Source organism: Myxine glutinosa, chromosome 1 (genome assembly GCF_964187855.1).
Source record: "Myxine glutinosa chromosome 1, kmMyxGlut1.1, whole genome shotgun sequence".
NCBI classification, from domain to species: domain Eukaryota; kingdom Metazoa; phylum Chordata; class Myxini; order Myxiniformes; family Myxinidae; genus Myxine; species Myxine glutinosa.
Window position 1 is genome coordinate 300,503,805 of NC_136261.1, and position 9,959 is coordinate 300,513,763.

Sequence of the window (9,959 nt, forward strand, 5' to 3'; positions counted from 1 at the left end):
TGGTTTTTTTAACGTAAATATTCATTGGCAGACGCTTTCTGACGGTTCTGTCATGTTTCACAGTGTACAGGCTTCGCTGTCCATCGGCATTTCAAATTTCAGATTTCGATGACACCTGGAAGATGCCGAACATTGATGTGAGCCAGTCTGTCAGTCAATGGATAGAGGGAGCATTATATGGAAAATAATGCATACAATTTATTTTGCAGAGTGGTAATGGTCAAGTTTGCGTGTCTTCTGATTCATTCCAATTCAAAATTGTTAATTCGCTGACAAAATGTGAGAATGTATTATTTTGGAGGATATAGGGTATCGAACCCACTGCCTCTCACATGCAAAGCAAATGCTCTACCATTTGAGCTAATCCCTGAATACCTCTAGATGATTTCATATAAAGGCAAGCTTTATTATTATTATGAATGATTTTAATTTATCTTGCATGATTTCAGCTTTGATTATTATTCCACAGTCTGCAGTGATACAAATTGTAATTTTCAAATGCTTTGTATCTATTCAGCTTTTTTTATTGGATGAATGTGTTTACGATTTGTTTTTACGTAAATTCTCATCGGCAGACGCTTTCTGATGGTTCTGTGATGTTTCCCATTGTTCTGGCTTCGCTGTCCGTCGGCATTCCAAATTTCAGATTTCTTTGACACATGAAAGACACCGAACGTTGATATCAGCCAGTCAATCAGTCAATGGTTAGAACGAGCTTTGCATGGAAAAGAATGCATACAATTTATTTCGCAGAGTGGTAATGGTCAAGTTTGCGTGTCTTCTGATTGATTCCAATTCAAAATTGTTAATTCGCTGACAAAATGTGAGTATGTAAAATATTGGAGGATGTTGGTATCGATCCCACTACCTCTCGCATGCATAAGAAAGCACTTTACCATTTGAGCTTATCTCCCGTTACCACTTAGTGATTTTCGAAAAAGGCAAGCTTTATTATTATTATGAATGATTTTAATTTATCTTGCATTGTTTCAGCTTTGATGATTATTTCACAGTTTACAGTGATATAAATTGCAATTTTCAAATGCTATATATCGATTCAGCTTTTTGTTGTCTTATGAATGCGTTTACGGTTTTTTTAAAAGTAAATATTCATTGGCAGACGCTTTCTGACGGTTCTGTCATGTCTCCCAGTGTACCGGCTTCGCTGTCCGTCTGCATTTCAAATTTCAGATTTCGATGACACCGGGAAGATGCCGAACATTGATGTGAGCCAGTCTGTCAGTCAATGGATAGAGGGAGCTTTAAATGGAAAATAATGCATACAATTTATTTTGCAGAGTGGTCATGGTCAAGTTTGCCTGTCTTCTGATTCCTGCCGATTCAAATTTGTTAATTCGCTGACAAAATGTAAAAATGTAGAATTTTGGAGGATGTGGGTATCGATCCCACTCCCTCTTGCATACTAAGTGAGCACTCTACCATTTGAGTTAATCCCCTGTTACCTTTTGGTGATTCTGTATAAAGGCAAGCTGTATTATTATTATGAATGATTTTAATTTATCTTGCATTGTCTCAGCTTTGATGATTATCTCACAGTTTACAGTGATATAAATTGCAATTTTCAAATGCTATATATCGATTCAGCTTTTTTTTGTTTTATGAATGCGTTTATGGTTTTTTTAACGTAAATATTCATTGGCAGACGCTTTCTGACGGTTCTGTCATGTTTCACAGTGTACAGGCTTCGCTGTCCATCGGCATTTCAAATTTCAGATTTCGATGACACCTGGAAGATGCCGAACATTGATGTGAGCCAGTCTGTCAGTCAATGGATAGAGGGAGCATTATATGGAAAATAATGCATACAATTTATTTTGCAGAGTGGTAATGGTCAAGTTTGCGTGTCTTCTGATTCATTCCAATTCAAAATTGTTAATTCGCTGACAAAATGTGAGAATGTATTATTTTGGAGGATATAGGGTATCGAACCCACTGCCTCTCACATGCAAAGCAAATGCTCTACCATTTGAGCTAATCCCTGAATACCTCTAGATGATTTCATATAAAGGCAAGCTTTATTATTATTATGAATGATTTTAATTTATCTTGCATGATTTCAGCTTTGATTATTATTCCACAGTCTGCAGTGATACAAATTGTAATTTTCAAATGCTTTGTATCTATTCAGCTTTTTTTATTGGATGAATGTGTTTACGATTTGTTTTTACGTAAATTCTCATCGGCAGACGCTTTCTGATGGTTCTGTGATGTTTCCCATTGTTCTGGCTTCGCTGTCCGTCGGCATTCCAAATTTCAGATTTCTTTGACACATGAAAGACACCGAACGTTGATATCAGCCAGTCAATCAGTCAATGGTTAGAACGAGCTTTGCATGGAAAAGAATGCATACAATTTATTTCGCAGAGTGGTAATGGTCAAGTTTGCGTGTCTTCTGATTGATTCCAATTCAAAATTGTTAATTCGCTGACAAAATGTGAGTATGTAAAATATTGGAGGATGTTGGTATCGATCCCACTACCTCTCGCATGCATAAGAAAGCACTTTACCATTTGAGCTTATCTCCCGTTACCACTTAGTGATTTTCGAAAAAGGCAAGCTTTATTATTATTATGAATGATTTTAATTTATCTTGCATTGTTTCAGCTTTGATGATTATTTCACAGTTTACAGTGATATAAATTGCAATTTTCAAATGCTATATATCGATTCAGCTTTTTTTTGTTTTATGAATGCGTTTACGGTTTTTTTAAACGTAAATATTCATTGGCAGACACTTTCTGACGGTTCTGTCATGTCTCCCAGTGTACCGGCTTCGCTGTCCGTCTGCATTTCAAATTTCAGATTTCGATGACACCTGGAAGATGCCGAACATTGATGTGAGCCAGTCTGTCAGTCAATGGATAGAGGGAGCTTTATATGGAAAATAATGCATACAATTTATTTTGCAGAGTGGTAATGGTCAAGTTTGCGTGTCTTCTGATTCATTCCATTTCAAAATTGTTAATTCGCTGACAAAATGTGGCAATGTAGAATATTGGTGGATGTGGGTATCAATCCCACGACCTCTCGCATGCTAAGCGAGCACTCTACCATTTGAGCTAATCCCCCGTTAACTCTTTGTGATTTTATATAAAGGCAAGTTTTGTTATTATTATGAATGATTTTAATTTATCTTGCATTGTCTCAGCTTTGATGATTATTTCACAGTTTGCAGTGATATAAATTGCAATTTTCAAATGCTATATATATATTGATTCAGCTTTTTTTGTTTTATGAATGCGTTTTCGGTTTTTTTTAATGTAAATATTCATTGGCAGACACTTTCTGACGGTTCTGTGATGTCTCCCAGTGTACCGGCTTTGCTGTCCATCGGCATTCGAAATTTCAGATTTATATGACACCTGGAAGATACCGAACGTTGATATCACCCAGTCACTCAGTCAATGGTGAGAAAGAGCTTGATATGGAAAATAATGCATACAATTTGTTTCGTGGAGAGGCAATGGTCAAGTTTGCCTGTCGTCTGATTCCTGCCGATTAAAATTTGTTAATTCGCTGACAAAATGTGAGATGTAGAATTTTGGAGGATGTGGGTATCGATCCCACTGCCTCTCACATGCAAAGCGAGCGCTCTACCATTTGAGCTAATCCCCCGATACCTCAAGATGATGTCATATAAAGGCAAGCTTTATTATTATTATGAATGATTTTAATTTATCTTGCATGATATCAGCTTTGATTATTATTTCACAGTCTGCAGTGATATAAATAGTAATTTTCAAATGCTTTGTATCTATTCAGCTTTTGTTATTGCATGAATGTGTTTACGATTTGTTTTTACGTAAATTCTCATCGGCAGACGCTTTCTGATGGTTCTGTGATGTTTCCCATTGTTCTGGCTTCGCTGTCCGTCGGCATTCCAAATTTCAGATTTCTTTGACACATGAAAGACACCAAACGTTGATATCAGCCAGTCAATCAGTCAATGGTTAGAACGAGCTTTGCATGGAAAAGAATGCATACAATTTATTTCGCAGAGTGGTAATGGTCAAGTTTGCGTGTCTTCTGATTGATTCCAATTCAAAATTGTTAATTCGCTGACAAAATGTGAGAATGTAAAACATTGTCGGATGTGGGTATCGATCCCACTAACTCTCGCATGCTAAGCGAGCACTCCACCATTTGAGCTAATCCCCCGTTACCTTTTGGTGATTTCATAGAAAGGCAAGCATTATTATTATTAAGAATGATTTTGATTAATCTTGTATAATCTCAGCTTTGATTATTATTTCACAGTTTACAGTGATATAAATTGCAATTTTCAAATGCTATATATCGATTCAGCTTTTTTTTTGTTTTATGAATGCGTTTACGGTTTTTTAAACGTAAATATTCATTGGCAGACACTTTCTGACGGTTCTGTGATGTTTCCCATTGTTCTGGCTTCGCTGTCCTTCGGCATTCCAAATTTCAGATTTCTTTGACACATGAAGTCAACCGAACGTGGATATCACCCAGTCACTCAGTCAATGGTGAGAAGGACCTTGATATGGAAAATAACGCATACAATTTGTTTCGTGGAGAGGCAATGGTCAAGTTTGCCTGTCGTCTGATTCCTGCCGATTCAAATTTGTTAATTCGCTGACAAAATGTGAGAATGTAGAATTTTGGAGGATGTGGGTATCAATCCCACTGCCTCTCACATACAAAGCAAGTGCTCTACCATTTGAGCTAAACCCCCGATACCTCTAGATGATTTCATATCAAGGCAAGCTTTATTATTATTATGAATGATTTTAATTTATCTTGCATGATTTCAGCTTTGATTATTATTTCACAGTCTGCAGTGATATAAATTGTAATTTTCAAATTAATGCTTTGTATCTATTCAGCTTTTTTTATTGGATGAATGTGTTTACGATTTGTTTTTATGTAAATTCTCATCGGCAGACGCTTTCTGATGGTTCTGTGATGTTTCCCATTGTTCTGGCTTAGCTGTCCGTCGGCATTCCAAATTTCAGATTTCTTTGACACATGAAAGACACCGAACGTTGATATCAGGCAGTCAATCAGTCAATGGTTAGAACGAGCTTTGCATGGAAAAGAATGCATACAATTTATTTCGCAGAGTGGTAATGGTCAAGTTTGCATGTCTTCTGATTGATTCCAATTCAAAATTGTAAATTCGCTGACAAAATGTGAGAATGTAAAATATTGGAGGATGTTGGTATTGATCCCACTACCTCGCATGCATAAGTGAGCACTCTACCATTTGAGCTTATCTCCTGTTACCACTTGTGGTTTCCGAAAAAGGCAAGCAGTTATTATTATTACGAATGATTTTAATTTATCTTGCATTGTCTCAGCTTTGATGATTATTTCACAGTTTACAGTGATATAAATTGCAATTTTCAAATGCTATATATCGATTCAGCTTTTTTTTGTTTTATGAATGCGTTTACCGTTTTTTAAACGTAAATATTCATTGGCAGACGCTTTCTGACGGTTCTGTGATGTCTCCCAGTGAACTGGCTTCGCTGTCCGTCGGCATTTCAAATTTCAGATTTCGATGACACCTGGAAGATGCCGAACGTTGATGTGAGCCACTGTCAGTCATTGGATAGAGGGAGCTTTAAATGGAAAATAATGCATACAATTTATTTTGCACAGTGGTAATGGTCAAGTTTGCATGTCTTCTGATTCATTCCAATTCAAAATTGTTAATTCGCTGACAAAATGTGAGAATGTAGAATATTGGAGGATGTTGGTATCGATCCCACTCCCTCTCGCATGCTAAGTGAGCACTCTACCATTTGAGCTTATCTCCCGTTACCACTTAGTGATTTTCGAAAAAGGCAAGCGTTATTATTATTACGAATGATTTTAATTTATCTTGCATTGTCTCAGCTTTGATGATTATTTCACAGTTTACAGTGATATAAATTGCAATTTTCAAATGCTATATATCGATTCAGCTTTTTTTTGTTTTATGAATGCGTTTACGGTTTTTTTTAACGTAAATATTCATTGGCAGACGCTTTCTGACGGTTCTGTCATGTCTCCCAGTGTACCGGCTTCGCTGTCCATCTGCATTTCAAATTTCAGATTTCGATGACACCTGGAAGATGCCGAACATTGATGTGAGGCAGTCTGTCAGTCAATGGATAGAGGGAGCTTTATATGGAAAATAATGCATACAATTTATTTTGCAGAGTGGTAATGGTCAAGTTTGCATGTCTTCTGATTCATTCCAATTCATAATTGTTAATTCGCTGACAAAATGTGACAATGTAGAATATTGGAGGATGTGGGTATCGATCCCACTACCTCGCGCATGCATAAGCAAGCACTCTACCATTTGAGCTAATCCCCCGTTACCTCTTTGTGATTTTATATAAAGGCAAGTTTTGTTATTATTATGAATGCTTTTAATGTATCTTGCATTGTCTCAGCTTTGATGATTATTTCACACTTTACAGTGATATAAATTGCAATTTTCAAATGCTATATATATATCGATTCAGCTTTTTTTGTTTTATGAATGCGTTTTCGGGTTTTTTTAACGTAAATATTCATTGGCAGATGCTTTCTGACGGTTCTGTGATGTCTCCCAGTGTACCGGCTTTGCTGTCCATCGGCATTCCAAATTTCAGATTTATATGACACCTGGAAGATACCGAACGTTGATATCACCCAGTCACTCAGTCAATGGATAGAGGAAGCTTTATATGGAAAACAAGTGAATCCTCTTGGATTGCGCTGAGGTTCGGGCTGGAATACAAAATCAGCGAATTTACGTCACGTCGGCAGCGAGAAGGGGTTCCCCAACACGAACCAATCAGGAACTGCCACATCACACTTATATGATCTCAGAATTCCTGTGACAGGAATTCGCGTTACACTGGCTGGAAGTCATTCGCTAGAGGCGCTTCCTCTGAATTCATCCCATCACATCCATCACATGCAGGGTGAGCTGCTCTACCATTTGAGCTAATCCCCCGATACCTCGAGATGATGTCATATAAAGGCAAGCTTTATTATTATTATGAATGATTTTAATTTATCTTGCATGATTTCAGCTTTGATTATTATTTCACAGTCTGCAGTGATATAAATAGTAATTTTCAAATGCTTTGTATCTATTCAGCTTTTTTTATTGTATGAATGTGTTTACGATTTGTTTTTATGTAAATTCTCATCGGCAGACGCTTTCTGATGGTTCTGTGATGTTTCCCATTGTTCTGGCTTCGCTGTCCGTCGGCATTCCACATTTCAGATTTCTTTGACACATGAAAGACACCGAACGTTGATATCAGGCAGTCAATCAGTCAATGGTTAGAACGAGCTTTGCATGGAAAAGAATGCATACAATTTATTTCGCAGAGTGGTAATGGTCAAGTTTGCATGTCTTCTGATTGATTCCAATTCAAAATTGTAAATTCGCTGACAAAATGTGAGAATGTAAAATATTGGAGGATGTTGGTATTGATCCCACTACCTCTCGCATGCTAAGTGAGCACTCTACCATTTGAGCTTATCTCCCGTTACCACTTATGATTTTCGAAAAAGGCAAGTGTTATTATTATTACGAATGATTTTAATCTTTCTTGCATTGTCTCAGCTTTGATGATTATTTCACAGTTTACAGTGATATAAATTGCAATTTTCAAATGCTATATATCGATTCAGCTTTTTTTTGTTTTATGAATGCGTTTACCGTTTTTTAAACGTAAATATTCATTGGCAGACGCTTTCTGACGGTTCTGTGATGTCTCCCAGTGAACTGGCTTCGCTGTCCGTCGGCATTTCAAATTTCAGATTTCGATGACACCTGGAAGATGCCGAACGTTGATGTGAGCCACTGTCAGTCATTGGATAGAGGGAGCTATAAATGGAAAATAATGCATACAATTTATTTTGCAGAGTGGTAATGGTCAAGTTTGCGTGTCTTCTGATTCATTCCAATTCAAAATTGTTAATTCGCTGACAAAATGTGAGAATGTATAATATTGGAGGATGTTGGTATCGATCCCATTCCCTCTCGCATGCTAAGTGAGCACTCTACCATTTGAGCTTATCTCCCGTTACCACTTAGTGATTTTCGAAAAAGGCAAGCGTTATTATTATTACGAATGATTTTAATTTATCTTGCATTGTCTCAGCTTTGATGATTATTTCACAGTTTACAGTGATATAAATTGCAATTTTCAAATGCTATATATCGATTCAGCTTTTTTTTGTTTTATGAATGCGTTTACCGTTTTTTAAACGTAAATATTCATTGGCAGACGCTTTCTGACGGTTCTGTGATGTCTCCCAGTGAACTGGCTTCGCTGTCCGTCGGCATTTCAAATTTCAGATTTCGATGACACCTGGAAGATGCCGAACGTTGATGTGAGCCACTGTCAGTCATTGGATAGAGGGAGCTTTAAATGGAAAATAATGCATACAATTTATTTTGCAGAGTGGTAATGGTCAAGTTTGCGTGTCTTCTGATTCATTCCAATTCATAATTGTTAATTCGCTGACAAAATGTGACAATGTAAAATATTGGAAGATGTGGGTATCGATCCCACTACCTCGCGCATGCTAAGCGAGCACTCTACCATTTGAGCTAATCCCCCGTTAACTCTTTGTGATTTTATATAAAGGCAAGTTTTGTTATTATTATGAATGATTTTAATTTATCTTGCATTGTCTCAGCTTTGATGATTATTTTTACAGTTTACAGTGATATAAATTGCAATTTTCAAATGCTATATATATATCGATTCAGCTTTTTTTGTTTTATAAATGCGTTTTCGGTTTTTTAAAACGTAAATATTCATTGGCAGACGCTTTCTGATGGTTCTGTGATGTCTCCCAGTGTTCCGGCTGTGCTGTCCATCGGCATTTCAAATTTCAGATTTATATGACACCTGGAAGATACCGAACGTTGATATCACCCAGTCACTCAGTCAATGGTGAGAATGAGCTTGATATGGAAAATAATGCATTCAATTTGTTTCGTGGAGAGGCAATGGTCAAGATTGCGTGTCTTCTGATTCCTGCCGATTAAAATTTGTTTATTCGCTGACAAAATGTGAGAATGTAAAATTTTGGTAGGATGTGGGTATCAATCCCACTGCATCGCACATGCAAAGCGAGCGCTCTATCATTTGAGCTAATCCCTGATACCTCAAGATAATTTCATATAAAGGCAAGCTTTATTATTATTATGAATGATTTTAATTTATCTTGCATGATTTCAGCTTTGATTATTATTTCACAGTCTGCAGTGATATAAATAGTAATTTTCAAATGTTTTGTATCTATTCAGCTTTTTTCATTGCATGAATGTGTTTATGATTTGTTTTTACGTAAATTCTCATCGGCAGACGCTTTCTGATGGTTCTGTGATGTTTCCCATTGTTCTGGCTTCGCTGTCCGTCGGCATTCCAAATTTCAGATTTCTTTGACACATGAAAGACACCGAACGTTGATATCAGCCAGTCATTCAGTCAATGGTTAGAATGAGCTTTGCATGGAAAAGAATGCATACAATTTATTTCGCAGAGTGGTAATGGTCAAGTTTGCTTGTCTTCTGATTGATTCCAATTCAAAATTGTTAATTCGCTGACAAAATGTGAGAATGTAGAACATTGGAGGATGTGGGTATCGATCCCACTACCTCTCGCATGCTAAGCGAGCACTCTACCATCTGAGCTAATCCCCCGTTATCTTTCGGTGATTTCATAGAAAGGCAAGCATTATTATTATTAAGAATGATTTTGATTAATCTTGTATATCTCAGCTTTGATTATTATTTCACAGATTACAGTGATATAAATTCCAATTTTCAAATGCTATATATCGATTCAGCTTTTTTTTGTTTTATAAATGCGTTTATGGTTTTTTAAACGTAAATATTCATTGGCAGACACTTTCTGACGGTTCTGTGATGTCTCCCAGTGAACCGGCTTCGCTGTCCATCGGCA

The 9,959-nt window shown here is 36.7% G+C and overlaps 3 non-coding genes across 3 annotated transcripts; all 3 read right to left on the reverse strand.

The window, feature by feature from the left end:
• Nucleotides 1-3,017: 3,017 nt before the first annotated feature.
• On the reverse strand, nt 3,018-3,090 carry TRNAA-AGC (transfer RNA alanine (anticodon AGC)). The gene has a single exon. It is a non-coding gene; the product is annotated as a tRNA-Ala (tRNA).
• A 473-nt stretch (nt 3,091-3,563) lies between these two features.
• Nucleotides 3,564-3,636, reverse strand: TRNAA-UGC (transfer RNA alanine (anticodon UGC)). Its single transcript has one exon. It is a non-coding gene; the product is annotated as a tRNA-Ala (tRNA).
• Nucleotides 3,637-9,624: 5,988 nt separating this feature from the next.
• On the reverse strand, nt 9,625-9,697 carry TRNAA-AGC (transfer RNA alanine (anticodon AGC)). The gene has a single exon. It is a non-coding gene; the product is annotated as a tRNA-Ala (tRNA).
• Between the last annotated feature and the right edge of the window lie 262 nt (nt 9,698-9,959).